General features: G+C 40.0%; 1 protein-coding gene across 3 annotated transcripts in view; it reads left to right on the top strand.

The window, feature by feature from the left end:
• ZFPM2 (zinc finger protein, FOG family member 2) overlaps positions 1-25,342 on the top strand; it is a 363,363-nt gene that overhangs the window by 304,814 nt on the left and 33,207 nt on the right. The window contains exon 1 of one of the 3 annotated variants that reach the window (XM_077351677.1): positions 10,377-10,431. The exons of the other annotated variants lie outside the window; for them this stretch is intronic. The gene's annotated coding sequence lies outside the window, so the exon portion shown is untranslated. Of the gene's footprint in view, positions 1-10,376; positions 10,432-25,342 lie in introns of those variants that run through there. 3 annotated transcript variants of the gene reach the window in all.

Below are 25,342 nucleotides of genomic sequence, written 5' to 3'. Positions count from 1 at the left end.
TCTGCTGCATAAGTCCACCGTATAAGGTCTGTCTGGCCACAGTTTTCTTCTTTGAGGAGGAGCTGTGGTAGGAAGGAAAACATCTGGCTCCCAGCCTCCCACAGCTGCTTGATGGAGCAGCAGGAACAAAAATGGGGAGGGCGGGCTGCATACACAAAGGACATAACAGATCAGTTTTCAGTGTTTATTGGAACATCAAAAATATTCAGAATAATTACACCAAATGGATGAAACCAACTACCAGTAGACGTGGAACTACCTATTACATGGATAAATGTGCAACCAAAGGCCAGTGGCTGCTTTTCCTGGGGAAAAAGCAGCTGGGGGCATCTTTATAAGCTGCTTTTTCCAAGGAAAAACAGTAACTGGTCTTTGGAGCAGACAAGGAGAGTTCTTTAACTCTTTTTCCATTGCTTTACCGCATACAGACCTCCTGAGGTTCTGAGTGTGAAATCTACTGCCTCGCTGAGGAAGAAAAAAATGCACCTGAAATCTGAGGATGGGGTAGTATGCAGGGAGCGGACTAAGCACCTCTGCTGCTTCTCCACTCAAATTGCCCCTCTGAAGCTACTAATGGCTAATGTGCACTTAATCCCGATAAGCTTTAAATGAATGTGCACAATTCAGCAACACTGCTCAAGATAAGCTGATCTAGGAAGTTATCTGGGATTCCAATGTACAAATTGCTTTAAGCTCCATGGGTGGAAAGAAGGCCAAATACAAGTGTAAACAAAAAAAATCATTTCTATTATGCTTTCAGATTGAAGGTAATTTTATAAAACCAGGTCTAATGAGGAAAGCTATAATGGAGAATGGGAATACCAAGGAATGTCAGCTTGCTTTAGTAATCAAATCCCAAGCTACTGAATTGGCAATGCTCCGCCATTAAGCTACCTCTGGTCTGTTGACAATGTCATTCTGGAGGTTGCTGCAGAATGGCCCTGGGAACTAAGACAAGAAAGCCTCATTGGTATTCTGTCAGCTTCGGAATTCAGGTCTGGTCTGGTCTTTACAGTCAAGTACCTGCTGTAGTGATACATGCAGATATTTAGCGGGAACACTTTCTTTCTCCTTAAATATAGGGCTAGTGAGTGCCTGTCCATTTAAATCTCCTCAGAAGCTGTGAGATCAATTCTAACCCAGTCCTGTCATAAGATTTTCTTACTGGTTCTCAAAGACTGCTCCCCTCATCATGATCAAAGACATTTATCTGATAATTGCATAATCTCCTTTTAAAAGCAATTGCTAACCTCCAGGTAGGGTCTGGTATACCATAAAGTAGCTGTACACACAATCTGGGCTTTTATTAGCATCCATTTCCAGTATCAGACAGCTCTGTTTTGTGTCTTAATTTTTCTTTTATTTGGCATTAGTATCAGCCCTCGGGATTCAATAAGACCTTGTTGGTAGGACCTGTGATAGGCAACCTCAGACTTGCTGTCCAAATCTAACTCTGTTTCCAAGTGGTCTCCTGAAACTTCCGAGTGATTTTTATTAATTTAGTTTGGCTCTAAACTTCCTCTGTCAATCAGAGGTTACATTGTTTTGCTTACTTTAAACAGTTTTCAGTCAAAAGGAGCATGTTGAAGAACTTGGCTTGGCCACAGGAAATGCTTGGTGCTGGCCTCACCTGGCTTCCAGTGTCTACATCAAAGGTAGGTGGGGCTTGGAGATCTCTTGGAATGACAACAGATCTCCAAACTACAGGGATATCTATTCTCCCAGAGAAAATGGCAGATTTGGGGTGGACTGAGTGCCATAAAATCCCACTAAGGTCCCTCTCCAAACCCCACCCTCCCTAAATTCTACCTTCTAGTCTCCAGGAGCCTCCCTATTCAGAGTTTGCAACTTTATTACTTAATCATAATGTTTGTATTGTAAAATGCCTAAACATCTTAAGGGCTCTTCATTGCTCCAGCAAAATCATCAGAATGACATAGAGCCTAGCACAAGAAGTAGAAAAATAAATATATTAGCAGTCTATGGTAAAATGTTTGGAAATGAACAACGATAAAAAATATAACCTTATAATTAGTAACCAAAGTATCAGAATTAAATCCCGCCCTTAATATTCCAGCCCAAGTGGCAGAATGGAAAGCTGGTAATAAACTGAAGGATGGACTCATGGGATGTTCCTTACACATTGGGATCCTTACAGTGCAGTCCTTCAGGAGATTTCAGTTGATTTAGAAGTGTTTAACTGCTTAGGATTGTATTGTTGAAGAGAAAAATGCAAAATAAAACTCTGGTAGGCTATGAAGAGGAAAAACTACATCAATTGTAACTGTGTTTACTAATGAGGTAAAAGTCTGTAGTCCTTTAAAAAATATTTCCAATTCTGCTTTTCTGTTTGTCATCCTTTGGATTAACAAAGAAAGCATTTTTAGTGCACTTTGTGATGCCATCATTGCTAATTTTACTGGCTAGACACTAAAATTTTGAAACAGATCATAGATTGATTAGAACTCACCTTTTCAAAACCAGCTAGACACAGTGTTAAGTATTCAGCAGTTCTTAAGCCCACAGAAACTTAACCCTTCTTTAATAAGACCTAAGAGTAAAGAATAAAGAAAGCATTTTTCTTCTTCCTCCTTACAAGGAGGCACATGAAATGTTCTCTGAGTTAAGTTTTACCATTCATAATGAATGCAGTCTCGCCATTCAAATGCGACCATAAGTACACAGAAGATAAGAATTTAATTAAATGTAGATTAAAACCAAACAGGAAAACACACTCGCTGATAATTTTATCCCATCCTCTGGCCATATTTTTTATACTTCCTTCTTGTTCTTCTTTGGGCTATAGCTTATCAACATGCCGATAGTACCATAACTCATTACATCTGATGGTGCAGCTGAAATGTGCAGACTTGGTGCTTGAATTTCAGAGGCACTTAAAATGCAAAGCATGTAAATGCCTATGTTAAATATATTAGTGTGGTAATGTTAGTGGAAGAAAGTGATTTCTAACAAATCCTTGCAGCTAACATTAAACCTTACCTTTGCCTGGGCACAAAGGGGGTACAAAATTTCTGCGTTCCTCAAAAGTTGGGGGATGGATTTTATCCTCTTGCCTGATTATATTTTAAACTCATAACTGTAATCATGAAGCTACATTATTAAACAAAAGAAGGCTGTTTTGCCGATTGCTTAAAGCTGCCAATGAGAAATTTTGGTAGTCTTAGTCCTCCCTCAAAATAATCCTTCAGAATTCATACAGATGTTTAGCTGACTAGGAACAAAAGCTACATAATACTCTTTTAAAGACCAAGCCAAAATAATGCATCATGGCATGCCATCTTCCTAGAACCCTTTATTGGACTAGATATTTAAAAAAAAAAAACTGTTTGTGTGGGATATCTTTCAGGCCATGATTTTAAGGATTACCAACTCTGGATTAAGAAACTTCAGGCAATTTGAGGTAACACCTAGGAAGAGTCAGGTTTGGGGAGGGGAGGGACTACGGTGGGATAATGCTATAAGATTCACCTTCCAAAGCAACTATTTTCTCCAGGGGAAGTCTGGAAAATCACTTGTAGTTTCAGGAGATCTCCAGGCCCCACCTGGAAGTTGGCCACCCTATTTGAAGACCATCTGCATCTTTGGTAAAATGCTTAGATGACTTCAGTAGATGCAGAGTTTATTTCAGGTCCTATTTATTTTAATTATGCTGCTTGGGAAAGGAGATCGTGACGCATAACCTCGTTTTCATACATCTGTATTGTATTTAAAACGGTCCAAGCCTTCATGGAGATGCTGTCAGTTGTCAGCATTGGCATCTTAGAACCTGCTAGAAAATTGATCTGTTTGAAAGCATATTCAGTTAAGGCCTGGATTCAAGGGCATGAGGCAGCCTAGAACAGGAATGTAGGGAAGCAGAAGCAAGCGTGGGGGGAAGAAAACAGAGGAACAGGTAACAGGCAACAACTCTGACAAAAGATAGACATTCTTAGCGATGCCAGAGCTTATCAATTTGCCAAAGATGGCCCCCCTGATCTGGAAGTATTTAGACACTTGCCAAATTTCGAGAGACAAATAGGCTCCCTTTGGAAGATGGAGCCCTAGTATGAAGTGAAACTAGAATGACTAGATTGGACCTTGCTTATGGTTAGCTGTTGTTGTCCAGTTTAGTCCATGTTTCATAGTTTTGAGCGCATATAGAACAGTTCAGATCAGTGGACACCTGCACGCTTGATGGAATAGCTTTGGACCAACCTTAGCAATTTTGAGATCAAAGCGCTAGCTTCAGTATTAGCCTTGTTAATTAATAATTATGCTAAAAATCAGTGTGTCAATATGTAATCTTGATTTATTGGACTCCACTAAAGCACCAGGGAAATGGTATGTTCATACTATCTTTTTTGGAGATCCATAAAGAAAAACTCTAGGAAATCCTTTTTTATGCTTCAGGAATAAATCTTTACTGTTTAAAAATATTATTGTTTACTGTTTAAAAATATATTGCAGACTAGAAGTGCATGACTAGAGTTTATGAAACAGACAATATTTCCATGTGGATTCAACCCTTATTTGTGCACTCTAGACCATAGTATAATGTTGTAGGACACAACAGAAAGATAGGGAATATTGACTGGAAGGGGGTTTAAAATGTTGTTAAAAGCCTAGCCTCATGATGTGGTGGGTTGTAATAGCCTAAAAATTTCCACATGTAACAAATAATAAGTTAACCTGCAATACTATGTGTAGTAAACTAGATAGTAGATAGAAATCCTAATTGCAAAGCATGGTTTGCTAAAAGGAATATACCATAAAGAACTGCAGCACAGCCTAATTTGCTATTTGTGACATCCTACCTTGGTGTATGACAGCTGTGGCAATTGAACAAATTATGTCATTGTGTATATTCATTGTAGGTCATCCTAGACACATACTTCATTCAGTGAATCATTAAGTGAAGTTTTTCAAACATTGCCAACTCCAAGCATACCGTAGGCATTTTTGAATTTACTGTACCTCCTAGGACCAAATACCACAGTCATGATTTTTAAAACCTTCCATAAAAAAATAAAATTTTGGAACCATCGGGCTGGAACAAGTGTAATATTTTTACCTGTGTAGCGTGACTTCAGTTTACTGTTGAGCTGGGCACTTTATATGATCAACTCAGATTTGCTCTCAAGTCAAAAGTAGTAGCTTTTGAGGTGGTTTTGTATCTATGCATTAGCAGGATGTGGTGTGGAACCTGGCCAGGTACTTGCTGTTTATGAATGTTTGGTTGCATTTAAAAGCAGATATGTAAAAGTGAATTTGCTCCTTCTACACGGTACCACTGGTAGTGTTCAGCAACCTGCGTTGTTCAGCATGTTGGCTCTTGCTTAGAGTTTACTGGATGGAACTACAGGCTCCAGGGAGCAGTGAAACATCACATGAATGCAACCTGGGGGTTAACACAAATAAACATATTTGCTGGATTGTTATCCTATATTAGATGAAGGCAAGGTTCTAAATTAATGGCAGTTACTCATGAGTAAAAGTGAGGTGAGTCTGATCAAACCACACCTTTCATGGGAGACAGGGCCAGTAGCACACAGAAGGGATGAAGTCTGGTAGATCCCCATTCTGCCCTTTGGATTTAGAAGAATCTGGGGTAGCTTTTTTAAAATCAAAGATGTGGAGTGATATTAGAAACAGGCTGCTGATTGGGTAACATAATCTTGTGTTCTGATATGAGCAGGCTCCATATGAGCTGCTTGGATATTAATCTTGTATTACTCCATCGGCAATGGCAAATAACAGAAAGCAGAAAAGAGACTATGGATCTGTCTTGCTTACTTCAGGTAAAAACTGCCTGGTGTGAAATGAAGAAAGTAAGTAGAGAAACAAAAACCCAGGCAAAATCTAGTGACAGTATCTGAAGCATTAAAGCACTACTTTATCAAGGCTCTAAGCAACATCAGCTGGGATTAAATACAAAATCTACACGTCAGAGAAACTGAATGGCTCCACTCACACTCATTTGTGAAGTCTTGCATTCTTAGATTTTTTAATAAATAACATTGATGAATCTGCAGAGCTCCCATTATCCTACTGATATGGTCAAATCCCTTAGATTTTTTGGGGAAAGTGTTGGAAAAGATATAAGGCAGCAACATTTATTAAATATAAGCAGAACACTGCAGTACAAAATCCTTCGCTGTCCTGGCCCCCACCTGGTAGAAGGAGCTCCTGGACTGAGCAACCATGGACCTGTTTGTTTATTATCCTATTAAATTGTTGTTCTCTGTTATTATAACTACCATTGCGGTATTTCTATTTGATAAAAAAAAAATGAGTTTGATGTATTATTCCTTTACATTCCATGTGAACTGACCTGAGCCTCAGGTGAGGGTGGTATACAAATGAAATAAACAAATAAATAAATAATTGGAATATATCCTGTATATATTTGAGAGAAATCTCCATTGAACTGAGTGAGACATACCCAAGTAAACATACACCAAATCAAACTATTATGGTGTCTTCAAACATTATTTTCTTAGAAGCTTTTATTAAATGGTCTGCTTTGAAGTTTGCGTACACAGCCTTTCATAAATAAACAGTGCAGCAATAGGATTAACATACCAGTTATGTGCACTGTGCATGTAGCGTAATGTGCAAAATGAACATATAAAAACTGGCACATCAGTTAATTTGTCCATTGTATAATGGGGAGACAGGATCCAGGCATATAGAGGTCACAGGCATGAATCATAGTCCACAGCATTCATTGTTATACAAATGAGAATCAGCAAAGACCTGAGTGGATCCAGCCCCCCTCCACTGCAGCAACCCAACCACCGAAATGGGAAGAGGGGTGACCATACCAGCAGGCTACCAGATTGGTAGAAAAAAGTGAAAGGCCAATCACCCCACCAGTCACTATTTATTTGTTTGTTTATTTATTTGGATTTCTTACCCGCTGCTATTGGAGAAACCACTTCTTTGTGGATTACAACAGTAAAACCCCATTTAAGAAAGTAAAATCCAACATTAAAATCCACAATGGCTTGGCTGCACCCAGCGCCTCAGGGGTCTCGGGAGACTTGCTGTTGAATGAAGAGGGCCCTAATTCTTCCTTGTTCAGGCCTCAGCCAAAGACCTGGCGGAATACTACTTTAGGATGCTTTGGGCTGATCCTGCGTGAGCAGGGGGTTGGGCTAAATGGCCTGTATGGCCCCTTCCAACTCTATGATTCTATGATTTTATGATTCTGATAGCTCCATCTTGCAGGCCCTGCAGAACCGAGAAAATTCCTGCAGGGCCCTCAGCTCTTCCGGGAGCTCATTCCATCTGGACTGAAAATGCCACTTCAGGTAGCCCAGCCCGAATGATCAGGTGCTTTGTTTCTGCCAGGCACAGGCAAATCCATCATCCTGTCTCCTCTTCCCACCGGCATCCCCCATGGCTACAATGGTGGCTCCGCATTGAGCTGGCCGCTCGTACCCCCCTCCCCCAGATCTATTTGCCATGGCTTTGGAAGCCATGGCTTAATGGCTCAAGCAGAGTCACTTGAAACTCATCTCCACCAAGACGGAGGTCTTGTGTCTGGGACGTAGGGGGGCGGAGGAGGAAGCGTGTTTACCCTCCCTGCACTTTCAATGACTATACGGGCAATTCATTGGTAAAGGAATCAACAGTTAATATTCTTACATTGATGTCCCTTTACACCTGGCCATCTGGGATATCTAGCCAGCCACCACCTAATCATGAGCCATGACTCTTGTTAATTATTCAAACACAGGTCCTATAATGTCTGCCTAGATAAACACAAGAATGTTTTGAGTACATGAGGTTTAAAAAAAATCACTACGTCAAAACAAATGGACAGACATAGTGAGTCTATAAAATGCTGAAGGCCGTTGTAGAATAATATTAGACCCTTTTGTGTTGTACACACAGTCACACAAGTCAAAGGAAAGGACATTATAAAAAGAAGCGTGCATTTAAACATCCGGCGGCACATAAGAGAAAAAAAATGTTTTGACCTCACAATGCCCCACTACTGCTTTGTTATGGGCATGACAAAAGTCAGTCCAAGGACTGTTGAGACAATGAAACATAATGAAGGAACATTTATTGTTACCACAGTATAATCTCTATCAGCTTTGGTTTGTGATACAAGAGTTTCATTATAAGGCCATATTGTCACTTTACAGATAGTGTGGTGAGCCTAATACTTCCTTTTCTGAACACAGGAATGTGCCGGATTTTGAGTGCTGGGAGAGTTGTACTTCCATCTAGTACTGCATATTTTGAAAAGGGCCATCTCTTTCCTTCTCTGCTCTCTAGCCCATTGTTGATATTTAGATTGCAAGTTCTTTGGGGAAGATTTTGCCCTTGAATGATGATGATGATGATGATGATGATGATGATGATGATGATGATGGTGATGGTGATGGTGATGATTAGATTTATTTCCCGCCTCTCCCAAGGTGGGTCACATCAGTCTCAACCCTATTAAAATTCCCATTAAAAAAATTAAACTACCAACATGGCGGCAAAAATCCCATCCTCATCACTAATTATTATTATTATTATTATTATTATTATTATTATTATTATTGGATTTATTTCACACTAAAAATCTTTGTTCTCCTTTGACACTCGTCTATTAGCTCACATTTGGTCAAACTAGATGAGTTATTTGGCCATGATTTATATTGGGGTTCCTTCAAGAGGACTGTGATTGTGTCATTGCAAAACTTTACTTGTGGACTATCCTTTTTAGGTGAAAAAATTAAGTAGTCTCAGTACGCATGATATTCACTTCCTTGGGGATCCTGTTCAGGTGGAAAGTCATCACAGAACATTTTAAATAATAATAAGAGCTATGTTTTTGTAGAGCCTCTTGTGGCGCAGAGTGGTAAGGCAGCAGACATGCAGTCTGAAAGCTCTGCCCATGAGGCTGGGAGTTCTATTCCAGCAGCCGGCTCAAGGTTGACTCAGCCATCCATCCTTCCAAGGTCAATGCAAATCAATGCAGTTAAGCAAAAAAAAAAACATGAAAATGACAAAACATGGTTTGAGTCTAACTACAGCAGATTTATTTCTAGGGGTGATTCTCCTTCACCGAGCCCTTCATTGCTATACAAGCACAATCTTCTTGTGCTGTGTTGTGCTGCCATCATGGATAATGATTTTGTTAAATGCATCTTTTAAAATTTAACTGCATATACAAAAACACCAGCTGAGGATTGACGACTGACACACTCACTCCCTGCTTGCTTATAGACCAGACACCTCACTGAGGCGGATTACACATGGGTAGAAAAGGTCAAGAGGGCAGTCATATGAAAGCAGGGCAAATCCCAGGGCTAAGGGAATGTGGAATTTTTTGAGTTCCCTTAGCTCACTGCAGGGGCCAGCAGGGCCAGTCCCACAGCAGGCCCATGTGGACAGGCCCGGCTCCTCCCTCTCCTGTGGTGGCCCAGAGGGCACAAAAATGCCCCAATCAGCTTTGTGGTGGTTTGCTGCGCTGCGGGGTGGATGGGGCATTTATTTTTATTTTGCAGGAAGGTGTGACTGCATTCCATGCAATCCTGCCTTCCTGAAAAATTACCCCTCAGTGCTCCCCTCCCAGCGGGGCGGAACTAATCAACTGCTGCTTTGTTTCCCGGTGGGACACATTTTGGCAGGACATTGATGACCCACTGAAATGTGTGTTCTGTATGGACACAAACAGCTGTGGAGCATGCAGGTCTGCAGCAATGCACCGGCAGTGGCCCAGTGTGGCTGCTGCTGTGCAGAATGGGCCTAATAGTATCTGAATTGAAGCACTATGTGGAAGTAACATTGCTGAGTCTTTAAAAAGTAATATTTTAATGAAGTGTACTACTTTTAAAGTATCTTCTTTCCACCATGGTAGCTGAAATCAAATGTTGGAGAGTAGTTTATACATATTAAATTATTAAACAATAATGTATTCTTCCCAGAAACAATAATAGAAATAAAATGATACAATACATAGGATTATAAGTATTGCCAAGAAAAAAATGAAAACAAGGAACCCATCAATTTATTTTTTCCATTATTCCCTGTCATGTAAAGAGTTCATAGTCTGAGGAAGAGTGCTTGCACTCGAAAGCTCACACCCTGAATAAATCGTTGTTGGTCTTAAAGGTGCCACTGGACTCTGATTTTATTGTGCCACTTCAGACCAACACGGCTACCCATTTGAATCTAATTTTTTCCATTAGAGACTTGCTTATTATCATTGCAAGAAGTATTGTCATTAGCGATGATTCCTGGTGATGTCCTGTGTTTCTTTTGTGGAAAGAATCACATAGAACCAGAATAACAATATAGCAAATACTGGATGAATTCCAACTTCCTCAATTTACCAGTTGTTATATACTTTTTTTTTTCACTTCTCTTTCAGATCATTGATTCCAGTTTGATTTTCCTCATACCTCAAATTTTGTCTAAGTTTAGGTAAATATAAGTCATTTTTTTTATATTCTCTCCCAAAGAAGGTTTTTTTTTTAATTTCTGTATCATTACTTGAATATTATTTTTTAAAACTTATCTCACATTACCCATTTTCACAGTGCACTGCTTATTTGTCAGTTTTGTATACTTGAATGATCTCCTCAGCAGCATTCTGCTGAAGCATCCTATAAAAGAGACATAGCATTTGTTGCTTTTCCTACCCCACCAAAACAAATGATGGCACTTCTAGAGTTTATGAAATGGCAGCCGTTTTCTAAAATTGTGATTCTTCTGTGTTCAGCAGTCAAGAACAGTTGTACATCTGCTCGGCAACAGACTTTAGGAGACAATGAACTTTAATTGAGGGAAAATAATGAGGGTTCAGGGACCATTGATACATAGTCGGTTGGTAAGGCAGGTGCCCTGCTGTCAGATCAATGGATTATTTACTTCTTTGTCATAAACAAGAAACAGTTGGTTGAGCAGAGAGACTCAATTTGTATTCCAAAGTCGGGCTGCTTTTTCCCATGTAAACAGGCAGAACTTTAAGTACTTCTTCAAATGTTTTTTTTTTCTTTCCCAACTTATCCCTTGCATTTCCCCCAGATCTCATTTACAATTATCATTGATGAATGCTTATGAATATCTTGAATATGTACTTTTCTACATAGACACTGGTTTTTACGCAAAGCAAAATTATACCACATGTCTCTCAGAAATTAATGAGAATTTTTTTAAATGCTCGGTATAGTTGTTTTATTTAAACCAACAACTCCACAGTCAACACTGTGTATTTGTCTCCTATATTGTTTCTGTAAGGGGAAGTAAGAGAACTGGAGAGAGAAAGCAGAGAAAGGCAGGCAGTCAATCTTTTTTTTCCAGTCTGAACACCCTAATGATAATGTTGTTTTGGGGATGGAGTTGATACAAATTTTACACACCAGTGAAGTGGAATTTTTTCTGACACTTTAATCAGAAAAAGATGCAGATATGCTTTTCCATGTGAGTTAAACAAGCAATTTGGGGTTTCAATAAGCGTTCTTAATCCTCTGTGTGTGTGTGTGGCAGTGCTAGCGGCTATCTTCTGTAGACCTGATCTGAGCCTTAAAAAGGTCGAGGTCAGCTGGGAAAAGCATGTTCTCTTCTAATAGGTATTCATTAGCAAAGCAAACAAAGAGCAGTTGTGCAAGCCAATTTAGAATAAGCTTTGAAATCCCTGCTAACAAGTTACATTAATCTTCCATAACTCTGTTTTGTGTAGGAAAACATGGATGCCCAAATCCATGCGGGTCAGATGTCATGGTATTAAATTGCTGATAATGGGATGCATGCCAAGAAAAATCTGACTTTTCTTTTCAGCGAGGTTAATATGCTCTGGAAGTGACCACTCAGAAACGTTTAGCCTCAAGTTGAGCTACTTCCTTCATGTAAGCAAGAAACTAACCATAACAACCAGGCACCATCTTTTCATGTTTTTACACTGATTTCTTTTGAAGCTTTAAAATTAGGTTACATGTTACTTCTGCCCCCCCTCCCAAGAGAGCTAGGAACCTGCCCCCTTTGGAGAGCTATGAAACTGAGAGTCCCTGCTTTAAATCCCTTAGTGATGACCTTGATCAGTTGCCATTACAACATGTTCATCTCTCAGCCCTCCCCCCCCCCCATTAGCTTATGTTGTGATGATTATTTTAAACCTTCACATAGCCCAAGACTTGCATAGCATTGGGATGGCTTCCTTCCCTATTTATTTAACATTTTATATCCTGATTTTCTTCCTAACGTGAATTCAAAGATGCTTACAACATTGGTCTCCCTCCTCCTATGAGGTAGGATATGGTGAGAATGCTTGACCGGCCTCAGTAGGGCTGCCAACCTCTGAGTGGTACCTGGTGATCTCCTTCTATTACAATTGGACTCCAGATGACCAAGACCAGATCTCCAGGAGAAAATGGATACTTTGGGGGGCTGTAAATTCCATAGCAACACTTCCTCAAACCCCATCCTCCTCAGATTCTACCCCCAAAATCTCCAGTTTTTTTCCAATACAGAACTGGCAGCCCTAAGCCCACATTCACCAAGCAAGCTTCCATGGCAGCATGGGAATTTGAACCTGGGACTCAACTGGATGGATTGCATGTTTTCCATCCTCAGATATTTAGATTTATTTCTTATATTTATATGCTGCCCTCCCTGGAGGCTCAGGGCGGTTTACATAAACTGTATAAATGATACAAGAAACAATCCATAACATAAATAACAATAGCATTAATACAACTAACTGATGATGGTAACAGTGGTAACAGTGCAAACAGGCCCAGGAGCAGAATGCATTGATGAATTTCTGGAACGGAGGGAGCAGGGGCCCTGCAGATGTTGTTGGTTATGCCTGGTCTCAACCAAATGCCTGGTCGAAGAGCTCCCTTTTGCAGGCCCCGTGGAACTGTTTTAGCTCTGTCAGGGCCCTGATCTCCTCTGGGAGCTCATTCCGCCAGATGGTGGCCAGGACAGAGAATGCTCTGGCCCTGGTCGAGGCCAGGTGGGCTTCTTAAGGGCCAGGGATCATTAACCGGTTGTTGTTGTTGGAGCATAGAGCTCTTTGGGGGGGCATAGGCAGGGAGACGGTCCCTCAGGTACAATGGGCCCTGACCACATATGGCCTTGAAGGTAATTACCAGAACCTTTAGCCTGATCCGGAATTCAACTGGCAACCACTGTAGTTGGTGGAGAATGGGCTGGATGTGGGACCTCCATGGTGTTGTGAGGTTCCTGGCTGCTGCGTTTTGGACCTGCTGTAGTTTCCGGGTCAAGGCTAAGGGCATGCCTGCATAGAATTACAGAAATCCAGTCTAGAGGTGAACGTTGCATGGATCACTGTGGCTAGGTGTTCCAGGGGCAGGTAAGGTGCTAGTAGCTTGGCTTGGTGGAGATTGTAAAATGCCAGCCACGCTACCTTTGCAACCTGGACTTCCACTGCCGTTGTTTTAGAGAGGTAAAGTCTGGAGGCATAGGTACGTGCCATCTGTATGATAGCACCCATAATTTTGAAAATGCCTTAAGCTCAATTATGACTTATGGTGACCTTAGGAATTAATGACCCCACAAATGACCTGTCATTAACAGTCATGCTTAGGTCTTGCAGAATGAGGGCCATGGCCTCCTTGATTGAGTCAGTCCATCTCATGTAAGGTTTTCCTCTTTCCCTGCTGCTTTCAATTTTTCTTAGCATCATTGTCTTTTCTAGTGATCCTTCTCATAGTCTGATTAATTATCATAGCCTCAGTTTGGTTATTTTAGCTTCTAGGGAAGATTCAGGCTTGATTTGATCTCGAACTAACTTATCTGTGTTTTTGGCAGTCCCTGGTATCCCTAAAACTCTTTTCTAAAACCACATTTCAAAGGAATCAACCTGCTTTCTGTCAACTTCCTTCATTGTTCAACTTTCACACCCATACATAGTAATTGCTAGTATTATGGTATGAATTATCTTGATCTTGGTTGCCAGGGGCACATCCTTAAACTTAGGAAACTTTTCTAGCTTTTTCATAGCTGCCTTCCCATTCTCAATCTCCTTTTGATTTCTTGACTGCAGTCTTGCTTTCCGTTGATGTTAGAGCAAAGGAATAGAAAAATCAGTTTCTTCTTTGTCAGCCTTTAAGCTGTTTAATTCCCCAGTAGTCCCTTTCAGCCTGCAAAATCTGGGATCCATTTATGCTCCTCCGTTCCACCCCTTGTAAGGTAGCAGATGAGTTTAATGGGTGGATTGCTAATATTGCAGGCTGACAAGACACATGCCCTCTCAGCCTGGAGTATCTGGAATCCATTTAAACTCTAGGTAGGTAATCGTAGGGTGGCTTGCTGAGATTTACAGACTGACAGGGAAGAGGTGCTGCAACCAGAGATTGCAGTCTGTAGTGTCTGGGATCCATCCATTAAACTCCTCAATTTTTCCTCCTCCCTGAGGAAAGTAAAGGAGGAGTTTCATGGGTGGATCCCAGACATTGTAGCTTGAAAGGGCAGAGGCTAGCACATGCCCTGTCAGCCTGCAATGTCTGGGATTATTTAAATTGCTCCATACCCTCCCCCCCCCCCCGGGATGGGAACAGAGGAGTTTAATAAGTGGATTATATAGATTACAGGTTGACTGGGCACAAGGCACTTAGTAAACTCCTTCATTTCTTTCCTGGGAGGAGGAGGTGAATGGGCAAATTTCAATGGTCACAGCTGTTAAAGGGCACAGGCATGCGAGTGTCCTTTCAGTCTACAATGTCCAGAAAACATTTAATGTCTAGACCTTTAATGCAGTGGTCCCCAACTTTTTCCGGTCCCCGGAAAGAAGGTTGGGGACCACTGCTTTAATTGATGTATTGCAGAGATTGCAGGCTGAATGGGTACAGATACGCTCTGCATCCATTAAAGTCTTCCATTATCTTCCGGGGGGGAGGAGTTAAATGTATTCTAGACATGGCAAACTAAGTGTCCATCTTCTTTGCAGATCTATAACTCCCCCCCCCCCAGTCCAGTCTTCACAAAACATGATGTTCATGTAGGGGACATCCCAGGGCAGTCCACCATAAGACTGGAGCATGTTGTTTACCCAAGGTCTGTTCTGTCAACTCCTGAACCCATACCTGAGATCTCTGAAAAACACTGTCCTGGGGCCCCTTGTTTGGGGGGGTCTGTAACTCAGCCTGCCCAAGGCCAGCCTTCACAAACCTATTGGGCTTGTAGGGGACATCCTGGGAATATTCTCTGCAATTTTGGAGTCTCTAGGGTCCCGGCGGGTTGCCCCCCCCCGCTTGTTTGGGGTATAGGTTTGGATTTCAGTTAATTACATCTCCTGGATCCAAACAGGCTTCTCCCCTAATTTCAAGTCTTCACTGTTTTCTACCAGTAATTTGGTGTCATTGGTATGTCTCAGATAGTTAATGTTCCAACAATTTTCACTCCACCTTTATCTAAATCTGTTCTTTCCGTATGATATGATCTACATATAGATTGAAAGGCTAGATGTGTTGTCACTGAAAAAACATCTGGCCAGTTGGCTCTTGGGTTTGTTTCTGGCTGATAGCAACTAGACCTAGACTCTCCCCCACCCCCATTTATTTACAGGATATACAGGTGGGTTCTTTTTCAAATGTACTCAGTTGCAACTTAAGGGTTGGGTCCATCCAGCATTCTAACCGAATCTCCACTAAATCACCTCTTTACTATAGCTCTTTTCCTATGTGGCTTTACCCATGCAGGTACCATGATAACCAGAATAGCCTTTTAGTGGCTGAAGAGATCCCCACCTTCTCCATTTTTCCCATAGCAAAAAATTGGTTACATCCAACCCAATGTATTGTTTTGATTACCTTCTTGCACTTTATATACTCTATTCAGTTTGAGAGCCAGTTTGAGGAAGTGGTTAGGAGTGCAGACTTTTAATCTGGCATGCCGGGTTCGATTCCACACTCCCCCACATGCAGCCAGCTGGGTGACCTTGGGCTCGCCAGGGCACTGATAAAACTGTTCTGACCAAGTAAGCTGCTTTGAGCCTCCTTCGGGTAGAGAAAAGTGGCATATGAGAACCAACTCTTCTTCTTCTTCTTCTTCTTCTTCTTCTTCTTCTTCTTCTTCTTCTTCTTCTTCTTCTTCTTCTTCTTCTTCTTCTTCTTCATATCCCGTACAGGAATACTAAATAAATTATCATAGTTCCTTAGATTACTGTTCTGTTGTAAGAATGATTGAGGCATTATATATGAAGTGCTAACACTTGAAACTGCTTTGTGGAAGCTTAAGAAATGCCTATTATTACATGCCTGGCTTGAATACAACTTAGATTTTAACCCTGCTTTTCTTTGTCCCTTCTCTTATTACAGACATTTGTGTTGTATTTAGAGTTGCCAATTCCAGATGGGGGCTGGAGTTCTTCTGTAATTACAACTGATCTCCAGCTATAGAGAGCAATGACAATTTCAAAGGATAGATTCTGTCTATCCCCACTAAACTCCCTCCATGCAGGGCCAGGACCGTTCATATGAGGAAGAACCAGGCCTAGCTCCTCCTCCAACTACAGTGTCCCAGCCGGGACATTTTTGTCACTTCCATAATGGTGGGATAGCATTGTGGCAATACCCCACTTTGTGAAATGAAGCCCTCCCCCCGCCATGACAAGGCACGGTGGAACCTTTCTGCCATGGCTTCATGTGTGCACACAAAAAGCCACAGTGGACCATGTCCAGTGGGGCAAATCACCATGCATAATCTTGCTGAGCTTCAGTTATTTGGATGTAACCCTTTTCAGTTCTCTGAGAATTATGAATCTTTCATGCAAAGCATTGAACTTAGTGGGCTGGCTTCAAATGCAATCATGGTAGCCATAACTAAGATCAGCTGTATGAAAAATGCGCATACATGTGTGGAATCACAGACAAAAATGGAGTTAACGTGCTGAGTTCCTAAAATTATTGGGCTTAAAATTCCATTTTAGATCAAATGAAATAGCACATTCTTTTATGAAAAAAAATAACATTGATAAAGATCTTTACTTAAAATGTATTAATATCCACTCAAACCAACAGGATTAAGCATGCTTAATTCTGAGTTTGATTGTGACCATAACCTTTAATTAAGTTTCAGAACTTCTGATTCTGCATCAGATTTTTCAAATTTTTGTTCACCAGACAGAATTTGTAGTTATTCAATTCATATTCAGTTCACTTCTGCCTAGTTCAGATCCATGTAATTGGTCTTAATTCATGTGGTTCACATTAATTCATGCAATACAAGTTAATTTGTGCAATTTGCTTGAAGACAAGCAATTCACCTTAACTCATATAATTTGCTTTAATTTGTTTACTTTATCTTTGAGAAAAAATTAGAGGAGGAAACTAATACAAGCCAAATGAGCAAATCCCGAGACATTTCTGTTAAACATTCATCAAATCAGACTGTGTGTCTTATAACATGTGATATATTACCAGCCAATCATAATTACATAGAAAACATCATATTCTAATGCATTCTGCTATAGCATGCTTTTGAATTTTCAAAGCTAGGTTCTTTTAAATATTTAATCTCTGATTGAAAATTTAAGATTTAAAGAGAGAATTATTGAATTTATACACTAATTTGTGTCATATTATCATTTGGTTTAAATATTTCTACATGTATAGAAGGCAGAAGATAAATTCACAGTAAATAAAATATTTTATTAGTATAACCTTGTGCACAATTAATTTTAAAAATTATGTTAATATATTTAAGTTCATATTACATACCTGGAAAAGGTCTTCACAGTTAGCAGGTCGCAGGTTTTGTTGCAGGTATGTACTTCAGTACCTCTAATTACCCATCATATCCGAACTCAGAGAAATGGGACTACACACTAGCTGTCTTTTTCCCCATGGGGCTCAGTTTGATCAAATATTTTAATAAAAAATTATGACACAAGAATAGAAAAATAGGCAAAAAGAACAGAATTACAGTTTTGTGCCACAACGTTAGACAACTCATAATATATTTGGGGGAGAATTTCTCCCTGGGAGGAATCTGCAAACATCTCCTACATGGACAAAGTTGTAGAGTGAGCTCAAAAATACTTTGCATTGGATTTATAGGTGCAGAAGGAGATTGCGAGGTCCACCCAAAGATCCCTAAAGTTCCAAGCGCTCCCCCCCCCCCCCATTCCCATAGCAGCCATACCCAAACAGAGGAAAATTTTATTCCGGTTGTTATTGGACCTACATAGAGTAATAGCCATGAGGGCTGGGAAGTTGCAGAGAAGAGGAGAAAAGGTAAAATCACACCCTTCTGCCTATGTGGTCAGGAAGATTTATGAATGTCAGAGCTTTAATCAACTGATTGTGGGATTCAAACCCATCACTTCATTTTGCAAAACTTGCATACCATATTCCTTCAGTTTGCAGACTTTAGAAAACAGTGGAAGGTGCTTTCTGTATACCTCAATAACTGATGTTTATACATTCCTTGTGATTATCTAATAAAAGCACCTGAAGCTATAAACATGATAAAAAAGAGCTCCTACTGGGTATTATGTTGTCAGATATTTCTCCTGTTTTTAACTACCTACTTATAATTACAGTCTAAGGATTCATTTAACTCTGGCTGAGTTGAGAGAAAACATTTGAAAAAATCTAATTCAGCATAGAAATTGGTGGCATCAAAGAGCTGAGTAAAACAGGACCCAAAACTGAAGCCAGCCGTACTATCCATCAGGCATTTTCCAGGCTGTTTATCACCAAAGCAATATTGTGATTTGATACCGATTGTGATTTGAGCTTGTAATTAACACGGTTAGGCTAGATTTCGGTAGATAGCCATGTCGGTCTGAAGCAGCAGAACAAAGTTTTGAGCCCAGTGGCACCTTTAAAACCAACAAAGTTTTATTCAAAACATAAGCTTTTGTATGCAAGCACACTTATTCAGATTCCTTGAATAAAATTTATTGGTCTTAAAGGTGCGGCTGGACTCAAACATTTAAGCTACTTAGAGATCAGTTCTAGGTATCTCTATTCAGAATCTTACTCAAGTCTACTGAATGAAGTCTACTGAATCAAGTCTATCCTAACCCTAACCCTAACCCAGAAAAGTGTTCTTGAGATAACACTGTCTGATGGGACAAAATATTTGACCATCCATTTACAAGTGGGTGAGTAATTTGTTTCTGTCACTGATGCAGGGATGGGTGGTTTTTTTTATGTTTATGCATGCCCTTTCATGCCAAGTAGAACGGCCATTCTTGAACTAGGAATTGTCATACTGAATCTAAATGGAAACTAAGCATTATTTCAGCCCTCTCCCCATAGAACCCCAACACACAAGATACATACTCATTAATTGCAACCATTGCTGGCTATCTCCAGCCTTCAATTCATAAATTAATAGTGTATATTTGACCGATGAGGCCAAGCATATCTTGCTCTCACTGATCCCAAAGCAGTGCTAATGGTCTTCGATTGTTCAATGCAAGTAAGAGCAATCCTTGATATTAGCATTTAGGAACTTGATATACTTTCCATTGCACTAGTTCTGTGTGAAATTGGTAATGGCAGAAGGCATCAGTTTGCAGTGGACCCATCATAGCTATCACACCCAGCCAGCTTTTACAACGTCAGACCCTACAGAGATGCATTATTAGCCATATAAAGCTTAGTTATGAATAGAGAGGCTTTTAAAGGCACAGCTGCATCTGAAATGTGTCCATGACTTACACTGCCTTATCAGAAAATTATCAGAAATCATTTTCCAGGAACTTAATATTGCAAGAAATGGGGGAACGATTTATAAAAGATATATATTCCGTACATTCATTTCCTCAAAGTGGTTAATATTAATAGTATAATACAAAATCTTGGAAGGCTTTTAATTCATCCTCAGGGTTCACTATGAACAGGATACTTTTAAAAAGTATAGAGTTGAATACGATTTTTGGAAAAAACTAGGGGGGGGAGGTCAAAGGTTGTTTAATCACACACTCATTATAAAATGACAGTGTAACATACACTGCATTCCTAAACAGGATTACACGTTTCTAAGTCAACTGAAGGATGTGAGGTACCTTAGAGGAGTCTAACTGCTTAGGACTCCATTTTATACGTCATGTGCCATGGACTTGCACACTACATATTCATCTTGTGCATGTATTCTTCCTTCTTTTCATGGCCCACATAACCTTAGATTGCTGTGGCATCCTTATCAGACACATTCTGATCTGTGGTATCCTTATCCGACACTAATCAGGAATTGCCTTGAAATCATGGCAGGCTTCACATAGATAACTATAAAGCATGGTTTATCATTACAGGAATGGGCTTGGGAGATCTCCGGCTCTCATAGGTCTCAGAAATTATTATTTTTTCTTTAACAATAAATCATAGTTTGCGATTATATCCAAACCATAAAATATGGATTGTTTTTCCCTCCAAACCAGAATCTGAGTTTAGATTAGGGGGAAGAAGAAGAAGAAGAAGAAGAAGAAGAAGAAGAAGAAGAAGAAGAAGAAGAAGAAGAAGAAGAAGAAGAAGAAGAAGAAACATGTATGGTCAGAATGAAACATACTGTGGTTTGCTGAACAAGCAGAAGTAGTTTGTTTTCAGGCCATGTAAAATGGATGGATGAGAAGGGAGATTGTTACCCATACATATTATCATAATGGCAAGGCATGTTTACATACATGAACCCTTCTCTTGATCTGAAACCATGGTCTCAGTAGACATGGATTACAAACTACCATATGTTACAGGAGCAATCCTTGTTAACACTAACCACAGTTTGCCTGATCATGGCAAATCCATGGAAAGGTAGAGAGAATTTCTGTGCAAGAGGGGAAGAGGCAACACAAAAATCTGCTATGGATCATCAGCCCCTTAAACCAGGAATGTTAACCATGTGTAACAGGTCTGTTGATGACAAGCAAAAAGCAAAGAGCAGCAAAAAGATCTGCATTGGGTCAGCAGCTGGTCCACACAGTTTGAATGTGTGCTGGGCCTCCCTATTTCCTTCAGCAGAAGAAACCTCCTCGACCACTGTCATCACCACCTTCTTCTCTATCAGCTTGATGTAGTGGTTAGGAGTGCAGAATTCTAATCTGGTGAGCCGGGTTTGATTCCCTGCTTCCCTGCATGTAACCAGCTGGGTGACCAAGCTGTTTTGACAGAGCAGTAATATCAGGGCTTTCTCAGTCTCACCTACCTCACAGGGTGTCTTTTTTGGGGAGAGGAAAGGGAAGGCAAATGTAAGCCGCTTTGAGATTCCTTCGGGTAGAGAAAAGTGGCATATAAGAACCAACTCTTCTTCTGTTTGCTTCTCTTGCTTTCTCCATCACAATGCCAGAGAAGTTGCTCTTTGGGAGAAGGGAGGGAAGAAAAAGGGAAGGAGAAAGTAATTATTTATAAGGATGATGGTAGTGGGGAGCTACTTATGGAAAGAGGTGCTAGGGATAGGGATAGGGGCAGGTAGGAATGGGAATGCCAGAACGTATCCGGACATGTTGTTGTTCTTAGTTGCGAAGTCATGTCTGACCCATCGTGACCCCATGAACAATGATCCTCCAGGCCTTCCTGTCCTCTACCATTCCCTGGAATCCATTTATGCTCACACCGACTGCTTCAGTGAATCCATCCAGCCACCTTATTCTCTGTTGTCCCCTTCTTGTTTTGCCCTCAATTGCTCCCAGCATTAGGCTCTTCTCCAGGGAGTCCTTTCTTCTCATGAGGTGGCCAAAGTATTTGAATTTCATCATCAGGATCTGGCCTTCTAAAGAGCCTGGACATAGTGGGGTATAAAAGACTGGAAGGATTGAAGTTGGCACTTGCACTTTTAAAGTCATGGGAGGAAGGGGGAAATTCAGCATTTGGGGTGAGGGAAGGTGCTAATTGTTTTGTTGGGGGGTGGCATACTAAAGCAGGGATGTAGTTGGAGGCCAAGATGAAACAGGAGTCTTTTGCTATCTTACAGTCTTAATGAGATTTTGTTGCATCGTTTTTACTTACTATGGAATTGTACCTTGTTTTTCTCCTCAAATGGGGACCCAAAGCAGTTTACAAAAATGTTTTTGTTCTCATAGCAACTGCACAGGTTATGTTACGCTGAGTGACTAGTCACCCATCAACTTCCATGTCAGAACTGGGCTTATAAATCGGGATTGGTCCCCATGCTCAAAATTCAGCATTATGGGATGGATGGGTGTCTTTGTGGAAGGTCAGGTCTCTACGTGAGGAGAGGAAAGGAGTGATCAGTGGGAGTAGACTTTAGATTTGGAGTTGAGTGGATTGGTGTGTGAATTGCACAAAGGTGGTGAGGAAAAAGGGTTGATATAGGAATTCTGGTCATTGACTAGTGAAGTTGTGTATTCATTTTTATACCACCCTCCCTGCTAGGGGGTGTGGGGCATTTTATAATAATAATAAAACAGTTAAAAAGAGTAGCATTCCCTCTAATCTCTTAAATATCTGTACAGGGTTCATGATTTCCAGTTTACAAAGCTCAGTTTCCGCTCTAACCATTAACCTCTTACTCATGTCATTGGCAGACGCAAAGTATAGACTTAGAAACTGATGTAAAGTATGCACAAATAAAGCAACAATAGATTACAGAACTAGAGAATAGAGAAATAATAACAGGGTAATATATCCAGTAAACAATGCAATGTAAAAAATTAAATAGCCTACATTTTTTTTTACAGGCATTAAAACTACAGTTCTTTCCTCCTTTATAGAAAGTACATTCCTGGTCGATTCTATTTTATATGTAAGTTTTAAAACCATAATTCATGGCTTTAGAAAACTTCTACTCTGCACATAATGTGTTTTGATAAACCAGATACAGCAATTTCTGTTTATGGTAACATTTGAATGAAGAATTAAAATTCTGCCTTCTAGAAACTTTGTCAGCCTTTTGGGAGCATGATCATATAGAAAAAGAGAATTTAAAACAAAAACAAAAATAGAAGCCAGCAGGTTAGATTATTTATTTATTTGGGAGATGATCTTTGATTAATCCCTCAGGGAAGAACAAAATTATGATTATTAAGGGGGGAAATAGGTAAGGTCCTTGATAACTGAAGTATTTCCTGCCATCTATTCAAGCTATTATTCCTAACAACTATCCTTATACAAACAGAATAAAGCTTGCTGCTAGCTTTTCAGAAATGCCATTTCAAGGCTCTACCTTCTGATGATTACTGCTTCCTTTTTTTCCTGTAAAGTTCTATAGAGAATATATTTTAATTAGCTTCCACTTGATACCACTTCATACAAACTGCCCAGCTCTGACCCAATGTCTGATCGTATAGAATGCATTACAAAAAAACTGGTCATTTGAGTGCTTTAATATAGCTTTGCATTAATGTGAGACATCATTTAGACAAGGCATTAAAAGTGTTATTTTAATGACTGAAGTGTGTGTCTGTAGGGGGGGAAAGCTTAATCTTTACAGGAAGAACAATTTCAATTAGCTCTAAAATATTAATTTGTTGGTATAACTATATACTCTAATGTATTTGGCTACAGAAAAAGTCTTATGAATAATACATTACTAGATCCCAGTCTAATTCCTGTGTTGTAACTAATACTGTCTATCGAAAAAAGAAAAAGAAACTAATCTTTTAACATTCCAATTTCGGTTACATTTTTTGTTGTTCAGAAAATTGGATCACATGTACGGTGAGTTTCTTGGAAAAAATGTTGAATATCATAAAAGAAACTTCTAGTGTTGGGCTATGAACTGATCATACAGTACTTAAAATCTGGACTAGTTATTATAGTTATGTTTTTCATAATGGCTCCAAGCATTAATGTTACAGTTTCAGAAAATCAGCTATGGCTCAATCGCCAGTGCAAAGTTGTTGAACACATTGGGGGACAAAAAAAGAACATGGATAATTTGAATAATGAAACCCGTGATTGCTTCAAAAATTTTACGGCAACAACATTTACGCTGTCCTGTTCATACAGCACACAAAAATGATTTCACGGATTAGGCATAAGAAAAGTTCAGTGTACCAGCTGCAGGATGAAAAGGGGTCTCAGAGACAGTTGTCATCCTAAGCAGAATCACGCCCTTTTAAGCCCACTGGCTTCAGTGCATTTGTGTGCATGTGTGTTTTGTGTGAGCAACTCATTGCTGACTCATGGGGACCATAAATCTGCTTAGAATGGCTCTGATGCTCAAAATTTTGATAATTACTATAGGCGACATGACATTCCATAGAAGCTTGTTTTAATACTTATTCATGTTTGATGCACATTTCATTTATCAGTGAAGTATAACATCTTCTCAATGCTTCACTCAGCATCAGATTCCGCATCAGCACGAGATCCGTTCAGCTGTCTATGCTTTCTCCGTGCTATTTTAGTTGCTGATTTTCATCTGTGAAGCTTAAGAACTTAAGTACTTTAGCACTCTGAATATCTGCACTGAAACCCGAATACACAGTAGTCCCAAATGCTAAGAGTAGTCACAAATTAAGAACCAAGCTACATGTCACAGTGTATTCTTAGACTGTAGTTCCAGCTACTGTGGCTTCTCCTCGCTTTGGCCATAGCCCGTGCTGGAACATTGTCACACATGGTAGCGCCAACAAATGCCTATACCATTCGTCTCACAATTTCAGGAACAATTAAGACCAAATAAATTCCTACTATCAATTCTCAGGAAGGTTTGTGTGTGTGTGCTTCATCTTAATTTGCTTTCTTTTAAGCAGTGTTTAGTGGATCAGGAAAATAGTAACTCCTCCTTTTTCAGACATTGTTTTACATTTTAAACAGAATACTTGTATTGATATTCTGAGTCATCGTATTTAAGTTTATGAAACTGTTAAGATGTATATATGCCACCCAGTTATACAGTTCACACAAACCTATATAGCTTTCCTGTTAAACCTGAAAGGCTCACAGCTTAAAGAAAAAGAGCGCCTCCCAGAAAGCTCCAAAGCAACATAGCCAAGTTGTTGTGTTAAAAACTGGGTAGAACAATGTGTTTGCCATAGATTTTTATGCAGCAGTTGGAACTGGCAGTATTGCCAAAAGAGAGAGAGAGAGAGAGAAAGACGTATTCTGTCGTGCTCTGTTTGATCAAGTGCTAAACTCATGTGATCAATAGAGAGACAGATGTCGAGTGCAGATGGCGATGCCGTGATACCTGGGGCAGAGTGGGCCTGCCAGAATGACAGAATGGGAACAAGGAAGAGCAGCAATGCAACAAAATGTGACAAATGAAATTAGGGTTTTATACTAGTCGATAATTTACAACTAATAGATAGTGACAGAGTTTTTCAACATACAGCGCATTATATTGTAGAAATTCTGTAGACAACTCGTGCCATGTCTCAAGATAAACAGTAAGAGCTGTAGCAAAAAAATTGTTTAGTCTGCTTCTTCAACTGGAGTAGAGGAGAGTGGCGCAGAGGCCA

The sequence above is a fragment of the Paroedura picta genome, chromosome 9, assembly GCF_049243985.1.
Source record: "Paroedura picta isolate Pp20150507F chromosome 9, Ppicta_v3.0, whole genome shotgun sequence".
Classification (NCBI taxonomy): Eukaryota; Metazoa; Chordata; class Lepidosauria; order Squamata; family Gekkonidae; genus Paroedura; species Paroedura picta.
Note: the sequence above shows the minus strand (reverse complement) of the source record. Positions and strands in the feature narration are given on the sequence as shown.